The sequence below is a fragment of the Zonotrichia leucophrys genome, unplaced genomic scaffold (genome assembly GCF_028769735.1).
Source record: "Zonotrichia leucophrys gambelii isolate GWCS_2022_RI unplaced genomic scaffold, RI_Zleu_2.0 Scaffold_338_55672, whole genome shotgun sequence".
Classification (NCBI taxonomy): Eukaryota; Metazoa; Chordata; class Aves; order Passeriformes; family Passerellidae; genus Zonotrichia; species Zonotrichia leucophrys.
In genome coordinates, this window is record NW_026992543.1 from 8,812 (window position 1) to 22,222 (window position 13,411).

The 13,411-nt window shown below is 56.6% G+C and overlaps 1 long non-coding RNA gene across 1 annotated transcript; it reads left to right on the forward strand.

Moving 5' to 3' along the window:
• Positions 1-838: 838 nt before the first annotated feature.
• LOC135441543 (uncharacterized) lies at positions 839-2,646 on the forward strand. The gene is made up of 5 exons (XR_010438502.1): positions 839-922; positions 1,475-1,510; positions 1,635-1,673; positions 2,064-2,132; positions 2,527-2,646. It is a non-coding gene; the product is annotated as an uncharacterized LOC135441543 (long non-coding RNA).
• The last annotated feature ends 10,765 nt before the right edge of the window (positions 2,647-13,411 follow it).

Here is a 13,411-nt window from a genome sequence, read left to right on the forward strand (position 1 = left end):
CCAATTAGCTCCGAGTGGCTGCCTGGGGACAGGTGCCCACTTCCCCATGTCCCTGGGATGGGCACATCCTGCTCAGGGCCAGTGCTGGCCTGGGCCCAGAGCCAGGGCCATGACCCAGGTGCTCTGGGAGGGCTCCGTGGCTGCAGGTGTGACAGGATGAGGGGCAGAGCAGGGCATATTCCCCTCTGTTCAGTGCTCTGGGCATGGAGCTTGGTCGGGTTTGGCGTCTGCAGGGAAAGGGATATCGGGTTGTGTGGATGTGGGAATTGTCACAGCTGAGCCATTCCCCAGCCCTCAGCCTTGTCTGCAGGTGATCAGCATTGCCCAGTGCTCCCCAGTGTCTGCAGTGCCTGAGATGCCAATCAGCCACCTGATCACATGTCCCTTGTTCCACGTGTTCTCCCACATGTTGGGTTTGGGGCTGGGCTAAGCTCTGGGGTGTCCCCCAGGGAAAGCTCTGGGAGGGGAGGGGCAGCAGGAGATGGGGGATCTGGCACTGGGGGCTGTTGGAGGATGGATTGTGTTGGAGTGGGGGCTGTCCCCACAGGGTCCCCTGGTGCCTTTGGCTCCCTGCCTGCCCCCCTTGGCCCCCCAGGTGCCTGGGCCCTTCCAGGGGCAGCTGTCCTGTGCAGGAAGCTGGAGGGATGCTGGGCGAGGGGGCTGGATCCGTGCCACAGGTGGGGTGGGGTGGACTCTGTGCCAGGGCTGGGCTTGTGGCCAGGGCTGGGGGCTGTGCCAAGCCAGGCTTTGGCCTGAGGGCTGGCAGGGAGGGTGCAGGGAGGAGTCCCGGCAGGGATAAAGGTGCTCTTCACCTGCTGCAGCCTCAGGCAGCGCTGCCCAGAGCCAGAGGAAGATGAAGGTGGCTGTTCTCAGCGTGGCCCTGCTCTTCTCCATCCTGCTGTGCCCCCCAGCACAGGCCAAGGTGAGGCACCAGCCAAACGCTGTCCCCACATCCTGCCCTTTCTGGCCTCCCATCCCACCCTTTTGGTCCCTCCTCTGTGTCCCATTCAGGGTCCCCAGGTGTCCTCCCACTGATCATTCCTGAGGCCTTTCATTCCATGTCCCTCCTCAATCCTTTGCCTTTCTTCTTGGCCACTGCAGAGGGGTCCCCCTGTACAATTCCCTGACTCACCCCCCACTCCCACAACATCTCCCAGTCCTGTTGGTTTTGTCCCCACCTGTCCTCATTCTTCTGTCCCCACCCAGCCCCCTCCATTACACTCCCATATCCCTACACCTCAATTCCTTTCTCCTCCCCTCTACCTCACACCCTGCTCCTTCCACACCCCCAGCCCTGTCCCCTGGGCCCTCAGTTGACCCCAGATCAGTGTCTTTGGGTCTCCCCCCACCTCAAACAGATCTCCTTGGGGGCCCTGAATTCCCATCCCTCTGCCTGTGCCCTGCTCCATGCAACCATGTGTCACCCCAGCCCCACAAGCTCCAGTCCAGACCCAGCCTTTGTTCTCCTTTCCAGGCACTCCTGGAAGGAACCCAAGATGATCTCCGGGAGGTGAGTAGGCTGCTGGCATTGGAGGGCATCCCCTCAGGGAACTGGGGGACAGTGGTGTCCCCCCATCCCTTGCTGCCACTGGGGACATCCCATTGACCAGTCAGGTCTCCTGGTCTCTCTGCAGTTGGATTTAGACAATGTCGTCGTCCTGGAGACGCCTCTGGTGGGTACCACGAGTTCTGCTGGTGTCAGACCCTCCCCTTGCATGGCCACTACAGCCCAGGCCATCCCAGTCTGTCCCAGCACAGCCCAGTGCACCCCTCCTGACAGCCCAGACAATGCCCTGCTCCAGGGCTCCTCCCCAGGGAAGCCTTTGCCCGGGGCCCTGCTGCATTCCATCCCTGTCACCCCAGGATCTCCTGGATGAGCCAGGACGCAGCCTCTGCCCCAGCTGTGCCTCTTGGCCAGGAGCCCAGTGCTTCTGGGCAGCAGCACAGCAGCTCCTGCACCCCATTGCTGCCACAGCCCCTTCCCCAAGGCGGCCCTGCTCTCCCCTGCCTCCCAGTGCAGCCCAGTGCCCCCAGTGTGTCTCTAACGCTGCCTTTGTCCCCAGCCCCCTGTGGCTGAAGAGCTGCGGGCTCTCCTGCGGCAGAAGCGCCTGGCTGCCGCTCTCCATGGATAGGTGAGCAGCGCTTGGTGCTCCTTTGGCTCCCACATGATCCTGTGGGGACCCTGGAGTGTTCTGGGTGGGCAGAGTTTGGGGCCAGCAGAGGGACAGAAAGGAGCTTTCACTGATTGTTTCTTGGGGATGCTGCTCCGAGAAGCCCCCAAGTCTTTGCTTGCACTTGGGCAGCTCTGGGAACCCCACAGTCCCCCTGGGGGCATTTCTTAGGCCAGTTTTGGAGCATCCCAGGGCTTATGGGGTCTGGGAATCCTGTGGATCTGAGGGGCCAGATCCTGTCCTGGGTTTATCCAGAACCTCAATTCTTTTCACCCTCTAGAAACAGGGGTGGGCACACGGCCCCTCAGCTGTCCCAGGGGACACAGGGGATCACATTTTGGGCTCTTTGTCTTAGGAACTGTTGGTGAAAACCATGTCCTGTCCTCCTCCAGTGGCATGAGGAGATGATCACCTCTGGAGAAATCACCTGATCCCCGCTGAGCCCTGGGCCTTTTTCCTCAAATGAGAAATAAACCCTTTCAGCAAAGCTATACTCTGTGTTTGTGTGTCTGTGTCCGTGTGTGTGTTCCAAAGGAAATTTCCCTAAATCTCAAAGAGGAAAGTTTCCCCCAGAGGCGTTGTCTTGTCCCTGTGTCCATCTGCACATCCTGTCACTCTGTCACTGTCACCTCCACACATCTCTGACCCCGCTGGCACCTCCCAGGTTGGCACTGAACTCCTCCCTCCTGCTCCCCACCCCCAGCAGTGACCATGGCAGGGAGCTCAGACCAGGAGCACCCAGGCCAGGGATGGAGAAGGAGCATCTGGCAGAGGCAGGAAGAATCCCCCATTCCAGGGGGTGTGGGGTGCACAGGGGGCAGCTGTGTCCCCTGCCAGCCCCAGGGCTGCAAACCAGGGAGGAGATGTCTCAGCTGCCTCAGCTGAATCGCTTCCCTCAGCCCTTGGCCTTGGCTGTCTCCGGCTGCAGCACAACCTCCACAGGAGATTTTCCTTCCCCCAGGAAGACAAAGGAATTGTTTCTGCCCTCTCCCTCATCCCTCCCTTTGCATTGATTTTCTTGTCATCTGTTAGCAAAACCAACAAAAAAAGCATCTTCACTGAGGTGTTTCCAAGGGTCAGTTCTTAAATGGGGCCAAAGAAAGGTTTTCTGCCAGGGCAAAAGTGAGAAATGAGGGATTTGGTCAGAGAAAACTATCAATGCTAGTTTCTAAACACTGAAATCCAGAGGTTACAAAAATAGAGTTTGCAGTTTGAATGGTCCATTTTCCTCCCTCTTCCCACTGCTCATTTCTCCCACCCCAACACCAGAGAAGCAGATTCTGGAAAGCAGACCTGCAGGGAGTGTTGGAGGCTTCATCCCAGACAGAGGAAGAAAGAGTGAAATCGGGAAAAGAATTCCAGTGATTTTGTCAATCATAACAACCACAAATAGCTCTGTACTCCAAGTGCAATATCCAGGTGATGAGGCATGTTGCTCATTTTTAATGCCAAAGCGCAGCACTTTGGAAATTGCTCCTTGGACTAGAACAAACCACAGGCCAATAACTAACCCAGTTTGGTTCCTAAATCAGGAATCATTAAACTTCTCCCAAGCTGTGTTTCCCTGCAGTAAAGAAGGCAGTTGATTGCTTTTGTCCTGAGTATCTCCTGAGTTCATGACTTCAGGTGGAATGGAACTGTCCCGGCATCACTAAAGAGGCCACAATGAGCAGGATCAAACCCCCTGGGCACCATTAAATGTTCTTCATCCGTGCCTTCCAGAGCCCAGCAGCAATTCCTGCTACTGCCACCGCTCTGAGTCAGCCTGATGGGATTGCTCTGGTGTGAGGGGCCAGCTCCTGCAGGACACAGCGCTCGGAGCTGCTCTGTGTCCCGCAGCTTTGGCATCTCCGGAGCTGCTCCATGGCTGTGAGGCCTGTGCCACCAACATGCCACAAACGTGCCGCCAACGTGCCTCCAATGTGCCACCAACGTGCCTCCAATGTGCCACCAATGTGCTACTAATGTGCCACCAGTGTGCCACGAACGTGCCACCAACATGTCTCCAATATGCCACCAAAGTGCCACCAGTGTGCCACCAATGTGCCACCAGTGTGCTACCAATGTGCCACCAGTGTGCCACCAACGTGCCACCAACATGTTTCCAATATGCCACCAAAGTGCCACCAGTGTGCCACCAATGTTCCACAAATGTACTACCAATGTGCCACCAGTGTGCCACCACTGTTCATGGCTGTGTTTCCTGTGCCACCACTGTTCCACCTTTTCCATGGTCACTCCATTGCTCCTCAAAAGCTGCTCCACTGCTGCTCTGGGGATGTTCCAGCACAGTTCCTCTGCTCGTCCACCATTGCTCCACCACTGCTCAAACACTGCTCTACCACTGCTCATCCCCCACTGTTTCAGAGCTCTGTCTCTGCTCCTCCCCTGCTCCTCTGTTGTTCCACAGCTGCTGCTTCTGTTCGAGTGCTGCTGCCACAGCTCCAGTGTCACAGAGAGGGGAATGTTTGGGCAGCAACCACTGTGGTGTCACAAAGACCAGGAAAACAGGACTGCCACAGCTGTGGTGTCACAGAGAGGGGAACGTTTGGGCAGCAACCACTGTGGTGTCACAAAGACTGGGACAACGGGACTGCCACAGCTGTGGTGTCACAGAGACCAGGAAAACAGGACTGCCACAGCTGTGGTGTCACAGAGAGGGGAACACTGGGGCTGCCAGGGCTGTGGGGTCACAGAGAGGGGAAGGTTGGGGTGGCTGCTGCTGTGCTGTCATAGAAGGGAACACTGGGGCTGCCACCGCTGTGGTGTCACAAACAGGAGAACATTTGGGGCTGCCATCCCTGCAGTGTCATAGAGAGGGGAAGGTTGGGCCTGCCCCTGCAATGCTGTCATTGACAGGAGAACGCTGGGGGTGCCACCTCTGTGGTGTCACAGACAGGGGAACACAGGGGTTGCAATCGCTTTGGTGTCATAAACAAAGGGACATTGGTATTGCCACCGCTGTCATGTCACAGAGAGGGGAACACTGAGGTTGCCACCACTGTGGTGTCACTGACAGGGGAACACTGAGGCTGCAAATGTTGAGATATCACAAAGAGGGGAATGTTGGAACTGCCACTGTGGTGCTGTCATAGAGAGCAGAACTTTAGACAGCCACTCCTGCAGTGTCATAGAGAGGGGAACTTGGGGGCTTCCACCACTGCGGTGCCACAGAGAGGGGGACACTGGGGCTGCCACAGCAATGGTGTCACTGAGAGAACTTTTGGGCTGCCATCGCTGCAGTGTCACAGACTGGGGAACACTGGGGCTGCTACTGCTGCAGTGTCACAGAGAGGGGAACGTTGGAGCTGCTACTTCTGTGTTTTCATAGACAGGGGAACGTTTGGCCTGCCACCGATGTGGTGTCAGAGAGATTGGAATGTTGGGGCTGCCACCACTGCTTTCTCATAGAGAGGGGAATCTTTAGTTTGCCACTGTGTTGGTGTCAGACAGAGGGGAATGCTGGGGGTGCCACCTCTGGTGTCACAGAGAGGGGGACTAGGGGTGTCACAGCTGTGGTGTCACAGATAAGGGACTTAGGGCTGCCCTAACTGCAGTGTCACAGAGAGGGGAAGGTCAGGATTGCCACCACTATGGTGTCACAGAGAGGGGAATGTTGGTGCTGCTACTGCTCTGGTGTGACAGAGAAGGGAATGTTGGGGCAGCCATTGCTGTGGGGTCATAAAGAGTGAAATTTTGGGGCTGCCACCCTTGTGGTGTCACAGAGATGGGACATGGTACTGCCACACCTCTAGTGTCACAGAATGGGGAACATGGTGGCTGCCACCGCTGTGGTGTCACAGAGAGGGGAACGCTGCCAAACCTCCCCTGGGGCTGTGCCCACTCCAGTGCTGCTCCTCTGTGACACTGCAGAGCCTCCTGGGGACATGGTGACACTGCTAGGATTCATGGGGACATTGTGACACTACAGGGCCTCTTGGGGACATGGTGACACTGCAGGGACTCATGGGGACATGGTGACACTGCAGTGTTTTCTGAGGACACTGTGACACTACAGGGCCTCCTGGGGACATGGTGACACTGCCGGGACTCATGGGATCACAGGGACTCTGTGACACTCTGGGCCCTTGTAGAATCCAAAAGCCCCTTTGTGGCTATGGGCCCTTCTGGAACCAGAGGGAGATGCAAACCTGTGAGGCCTCATGGAACCATCCACTGTGATCTCTCAGGGCCTCATGGTTCCCAGGAACCATTGTGACACTGCAGGACTAAGTGGCACCAAGGGGACATTGTGACACTGTGGAGTTCATGGAACTAAGGGGATGCTGTGACACTCTGGTGCCTAAAGATGTTCATTGTGACCCTGTGGCTTGTGGAAACAAGGGGACACTGTGACACTGTGGGGTCTCAGGGAATCCAGAGGCCCTTGTGACAAAGCAAGGCCAGTTGGAACCAAGGATCCATTGGAACACCTCAGGGCCTTGTGGTGTCCAGGAGTCCTTGTGACATTGTGGGGCCTCATGGAGCAAGGGGCCCTGGGATTCTGTGGGGCCTCATGGAGCCAAAGGGGCCCTGGGATTCTGTGGGGCCTCATGGAGCCAAAGGGGCCCTGGGATTCTTTGGGGCCTCGTGGAGCCAAAGGGGCCCTGGGATTCTGTGGGGCCTCATGGAGCCAAAGGGGCCCTGGGACTCTGTGGGGCCTCATGGAGCCAAAGGGGCCCTGGTGACATGGCGGCCACTCGGAGATGTCTGCAGCCAGCCCTGTCTCCTGGCCCGTGCCAGGAGTGGCCACTCCCTGTCCGCCCTTGGGGCCGGTTTGGCTGGTGGTACAAGCAGGGCCGCTGTCTCCCAGAAGCAGCAGCTGCTCTGTGCAGCCACTGATGTTGTCCTGAACTGAGAAACCCAGAGCCAAAGAAAGAGAGAGATCACTTGTGCAGGTTCCCAAGAGGATTTAATCTCCGAGAGGGTGCAGGGACAAGTGACAGCAAATCCAGGGTTCCAATAGCTTCAGTACAGGACAGGGAACATGGGGAGGATACAAACCAGGAGCAACGGCAGAAACCTGGGGAGGAGCACAGGGCAGGGCACACATTATGGCAGCCAGTGGGGAACAACAAGGGAGGAGAGCGGACTGAGCATAGCAATGGGCATTCGAGGGATACAAGATGGACACAGAAGTTTCTAGAGAGAAAGGTGGGGTTTGTAATGGACAAGGGAGGGGAGCAGGGTTTCCCTCAGTGGCAGGGAAGGATCTGGAATTAGGGGAAGATCTTGAGGGAGATGGACAGGGGGATGGGAAGGTACATCTCCAGGACAAACCAACATGCATGGGGGGCAAATGGAACAAATACTTTTGTTTATAACAGCACAGTTTCATAACAAAGGAACTTACTCCCAAACACCCTGGGATTCTGTGTGGCCTCCCAGAACCAAGGGAACTCAGAGACACTGTGGGGCCTCCTGGTTCTCAGTCTCTTCTGACACTGGTGTCCATCTACAAAGACAAAAAACTGGGCAGCCTGAGCCTGTGGATCCAGAATATTCCCATCTCCATGGGAGGACGTTCCTGCCATCTGTGCTGCTGTGTGTTCCCTCTGCTCTCCCGGGGAACTGAATCCTACAAGAGACACTGACCCCTCTGGAAACTGACACCACAGGGCCTCCTGTGGGGTGGGAGCAGAGACATCTTTTGCTCCATCCTGCTGCTCAGAGCCCATCCAACCAGGAATATTTCCAAGGATGAGGCATCCACCAGGTGCCTGGGAAACCTGTGCCAGTGTTTCACCACCACAGCACCAAAGATTTCTTCCTTATCTCCAGTCTGAACTTATTCTCTTCTGCTTTAAAACCATTTCCCCTTCCCCAGTGAGACAAGCCCTACTAAAACATTTCTCCCCACATTTCTTGTGAGGTTCCTTGAAGTCCTGCAAGGTCTCAGTTGGGTCTCTCCATGGCCTTTTCTGATCTAGACTGAACCACCTCAACTCCCCCAGCCTGTCTCTGTCACAGAGCATTCCAGCCTGCTCTGGAGCTGCTCCATGAAGTCTGAGAGTTTCCTGTGCTAAGGACCCCGATGTAAATTGTTTGTGCAAAAGCACCAGTCAGTCAAAGAGGGGAAATAGCTCATTGCTGAAATGCTGCTGAGAGCTGGAGGGAGAGACTCTGCACAGCTCATGCACAGCCCTGAGGAGGGAAGGGACATTCCCATGGGGTCCCTGAAGCTGCAGGGCCAATCTGCCTACACTGGGAGCCTCTGAGCTTGTCCAGCTCCTTCTGCCTGGACTGGTGGCACGTGGTCAGTGGCATTCCAGCACCAACCCCCTGACTGGCACTGATCTCCAAGGAGGTCTGGATCTCACCTTGGCCATTATTCTGCAATTAGAATCCTGCGGACACGTCCTCAATTCCATTCCATGGTGTCTTCAGCAATCCAATGACATCACAGCTCTTGTCCATCAGTTTCGGATCTCCCAGGGGTAACTTCTGGTCTCTCAGCCCTGGGGCTCTCCACAGAAAAATCTTCCGGGGCCCTGCAGCTTCTGGGGCAAGTTCCAGAGCAAACAGTAAAGGCAGTGGCCTGAAATATTTTCCCAGGTGGCCCACAAGGTATCTCTGCTGGATCCAAAAGGTCCCTGGAAAAAGAGAGGTGCAGAAACCCATCACTAATGCCCTGGAATGTCAAACAGGAATCACAGCCTTGGACAGCTCTCAGGAACCACTTCACTGTGGATTTTCCTTCCTGGAGGCCCAGGATGTCTGAATGTCCTCCTGGTGCCTCAGGCCCTGGGTAAACAGGGCTTGTCAGAGATGCTGGCAGGGCACCCCTCCTCCTCACAGGGCACCTCTGTTACCCCAATTAGCTCCGAGTGGCTGCCTGGGGACAGGTGCCCACTTCCCCATGTCCCTGGGATGGGCACATCCTGCTCAGGGCCAATGCAGGCCTGGGCCCAGAGCCAGGGCCATGACCCAGGTGCTCTGGGAGGGCTCCGTGGCTGCAGGTGTGACAGGATGAGGGGCAGGGCAGGGCATATTCCCCTCTGTTCAGTGCTCTGGGCATGGAGCTTGGTCGGGTTTGGCGTCTGCAGGGAAAGGGATATCAGGTTGTGTGGATGTGGGAATTGTCACAGCTGAGCCATTTCCCAGCCCTCAGCCTTTTTCTGCAGGTGATGCACATTGCCCAGTGCCTCCCCAGTGTCTGCAGTGCCTGAGATGCCAATCAGCACCTGATCACATGTCCCTTGTTCCACGTGTTCTCCCACATGTTGGGTTTGGGGCTGGGCTAAGCTCTGGGGTGTCCCCCAGGGAAAGCTCTGGGAGGGGAGGGGCAGCAGGAGATGGGGGATCTGGCACTGGGGGCTGTTGGAGGATGGATTGTGTTGGAGTGGGGGCTGTCCCCACAGGGTCCCCAGGTGCCTTTGGCTCCCTGCCTGCCCCCCTTGGCCCCCAGGTGCCTGGGCCCTTCCAGGGGCAGCTGTCCTGTGCAGGAAGCTGGAGGGATGCTGGGCGAGGGGGCTGGATCCGTGCCACAGGTGGGGTGGGGTGGACTCTGTGCCAGGGCTGGGCTTGTGGCCAGGGCTGGGGGCTGTGCCAAGCCAGGCTTTGGCCTGAGGGCTGGCAGGGAGGGTGCAGGGAGGAGTCCCGGCAGGGATAAAGGTGCTCTTCACCTGCTGCAGCCTCAGGCAGCGCTGCCCAGAGCCAGAGGAAGATGAAGGTGGCTGTTCTCAGCGTGGCCCTGCTCTTCTCCATCCTGCTGTGCCCCCCAGCACAGGCCAAGGTGAGGCACCAGCCAAACGCTGTCCCCACATCCTGCCCTTTCTGGCCTCCCATCCCACCCTTTTGGTCCCTCCTCTGTGTCCCATTCAGGGTCCCCAGGTGTCCTCCCACTGATCATTCCTGAGGCCTTTCATTCCATGTCCCTCCTCAATCCTTTGCCTTTCTTCTTGGCCACTGCAGAGGGGTCCCCCTGTACAATTCCCTGACTCACCCCCCACTCCCACAACATCTCCCAGTCCTGTTGGTTTTGTCCCCACTTGTCCTCATTCTTCTGTCTCCACCAAGCCCCTCCCCTGCACTCTTATGCCCCTACAGAACTGTGGGCAAGTCTCAGGGAGGGGCAGTGCTGCAGTTTGTTCCTTGTTGGGGATGGCTCCCTGAAACACCGAAGTGAATCAGAGCAGGACCCAGGTGCTCTGTGATGGCATTGAGGCTGCAGGTGTGAAAGAATGAGGGACAGGATGGGGCATATTTCTCTCTGGACTCAACTCTGGGGCTGGAGACTGTACTGGTTTTCAGCCTGTAGGGAAATAGGAACGATGGGGTATTCCCATGTGGGAAGTGCCAGACCTGAGCCATTCCTCAACCCTCAGCCTTGTCTGCGGGTTATCAGCATTGCCCAGTGCTCCCCAGTGTCTGCAGTGCCTGAGATGCCAATCAGCCACCTGATCACATGTCCCTTGTTCCCCTTGTTCTCCCACATGTTGGGTTTGGGGCCGGGCTCAGCTCTGGGGTGTCCCACAGAGAAAGCTCTGGGAGGGGAGGGGCATTAGGAGATGGGGGATCTGGCACTCGGGGCTGTTGGAGGATGGATTGTGTTGGACTGGGGGTGTCCCCACAGGGTCCCCGGATGCCTTTGCGTCGCTGCCCACCACTCAAGATGCCTGGATCCCATCATGGGCAGCCACCGCGTGCAGGAAGTTGGAGTGGGAGCGGTCAGTGGACTGGATCCAGTCCCCAGGTGCCCTCCCACTGACCATACCTGAGGCATTTCCTTCCATGTCCCCACTCAATCCTTTGCCTTTCTTCCTGGCCACTGCAGAGAGGTCCCCCTGTACAATTCCCTGACTCACCCCCCACTCCCACAGCATCTCCCAGTCTCGTTGGTTTTGTCCCCATCCATCCTCATTCTTTTGCCCCCACCAAGCCCCTCCCTTGCACTCCCTACACCTCAATTCCTTTCTCCTCCCCTCTACCTCACACCCTGCTCCTTCCATACTCCCAGCCCTGTCCCCTGGGCCCTCAACTGACCCCAGATCAGTGACTTTGGGTCTCCCCCCACCTCAAACAGATCTCCTTGGAGGCCCTGAATTCCCACCCCTCTGCCTGTGCCCTCCTCCCTGCACCTGTGTCCCCTCACAGCCCGACAAGGTCCAGTCTGGACCCTGCCTTTGTTCTCCTTTCCAGGTACTCCTGGAAGGAACCCAAGATGATCTCCGGGAGGTGAGTGGGCTGCTGGCATTGGAGGGCATCCCCTCAGGGAACTGGGGGGCAGTGGTGTCCCCCCATCCCTTGCTGCCACTGGGGACATCCCAGTGACCAGTCAGGTCTCCTGGTCTCTCTGCAGTTGGATTTAGACAATGTCGTGGTCCTGGAAACGCCTCTGGTGGGTACCACGAGTTCTGCCGGTGTCAGACCCTCCCCTTGCGTGGCCACTACAGCCCAGGCCATCCCAGTCTGTCCCAGCACAGCCCAGTGCACCCCTCCTGACAGCCCAGACAATGCCCTGCCCCAGGGCTGCTTCCCAGTGAAGCCTTTGCCCAGGGCCCTGCTGCATTCCCATCCCTGTCACCCCAGGACCCCCTGGATGAGCCAGGACGCAGACCCTGCCCCAGCTGTGCCTCTTGGCCAGGAGCCCAGTGCTTCTGGGCAGCAGCACAGCAGCTCCTGCACCCCATTGCTGCCACAGCCCCTTCCCCAAGGCGGCCCTGCTCTCCCCTGCCTCCCAGTGCAGCCCAGTGCCCCCAGTGTGTCTCTAACGCTGCCTTTTCCCCAGGCCCCTGTGGCTAAAGAGCTGCGGGCTCTCCTGCGGCAGAAGCGCCTGGCTGCCTCTCTGGATGCCTAGGTGAGCCGTGCCTGCAGGGACAGGGCTGGAGACAAAGCCCATCCATGGCCCAGTGGGCTCCAGAGGTTACATTCTGGGCTTTGTCTTTTAGGGTGTGAAGGACCAGTGTACTTTTTCCTCTCCAGTGGCATGAGGAGATGATCATCCCTGGAGGTACCCCCTGAACCCTTTGAGCTCTGGGCCATTTCCCCTGAATAATCATTGATCAAGAATCAGTAAACCCTTTGAGCAAAGCTTTGCTCTGTGTCCATATGTGTGTCTATGGGTCTGGATTTCCTCCTTTCCGGCAGTCCAGGGAAGTCAGGCCAGGTCTGGGCTCTGCTTCCTTGACGCAGTCTGTGCTTTCCCCCAGACAAATGGTGTGTTTGGAGTTGTGCAGAGTCCAGGGGGAGTGGACTGACTGGGGGGGTGGGTGTCCAGGTGGTGAGAAAGGTTGTAGGTTGTTATAAGTAAAAAATCTGCCAAATAAAAAAAAAAAAGCTTGCAGTGTGAACCAGTTACACCAGTTGCTGCCAAGGTGGAGTTCTACCTGTTTGTTATTGTAATCACTGGTTGTTTTTGTTAATTGCTCCTTTTGTATCAGTATGGCCCTGCCTAAAGCTAAGTCAATAGCCCTTCTCCCCGGACAGTGAAAGGAGACATGGGGGGGGGGGGGGGGAGGCATCAGAGGGCATGCAAAATAACCTTGAGACCAGCATGCCATGGGAAGCCACCCTACCGAACTTACGGAAAAGACTCCAAAAACAACAAGCCAACACAGAATTAAGAGATCAAAGTTATGTCTGGATGTGAGGAGCAAAGTACTGAGCCTGCGGAGACGCTGAGAACCTTTGTTGCCCCTCGCCCTGAGCAAAGACCTCAGCTGGAACAAAGACCCCGAGACTAGAAAACCCAAAAGTTGTAACATGGGGTATATCCCCATTTCTCTTGTGTGGGTAGGACCCTTACCTTTGCCCCTTAGTGGACAAAGCTACACATTCCTCCATTCCTCCTCCTCTGAGTCATCCTGGGATCGATGACAGAGAAGGTGCAGACCCGTTGAGCCTCCCAACCTTAAGTTGATCACTTTTAATAAAGGCATTAAAAGGAGAATAAGTCTCCTGCCCTGTTTATTTCATGGTTCACTGTGAAAGTGGTAGGAATGGTCTGGGTTTAAAAGAAAAATAAAAATTCAAAACAAGCTTTCTTTTAAAACTTTTTCTCCCCGTTTCGTGGCTGGTAACCACGTGGCTGGCTCATCCACACAATGTCTGCTCTCCCTTTTATATCCTTGCTGTTGCAACAGGCAGCCCTAGCTCTTCCCAAAGGCTGTCTGTTGCCTCTTGGTCACTGTCCATTGGTGTAGACTGCTTTTGTGGAACTGCATTGGAGGCAGGTGTTGCTAAGCCGTGCCTCTTAGGAACAATCTGCCCTTCCCCAAATGCCCGGACTACCAAGATCA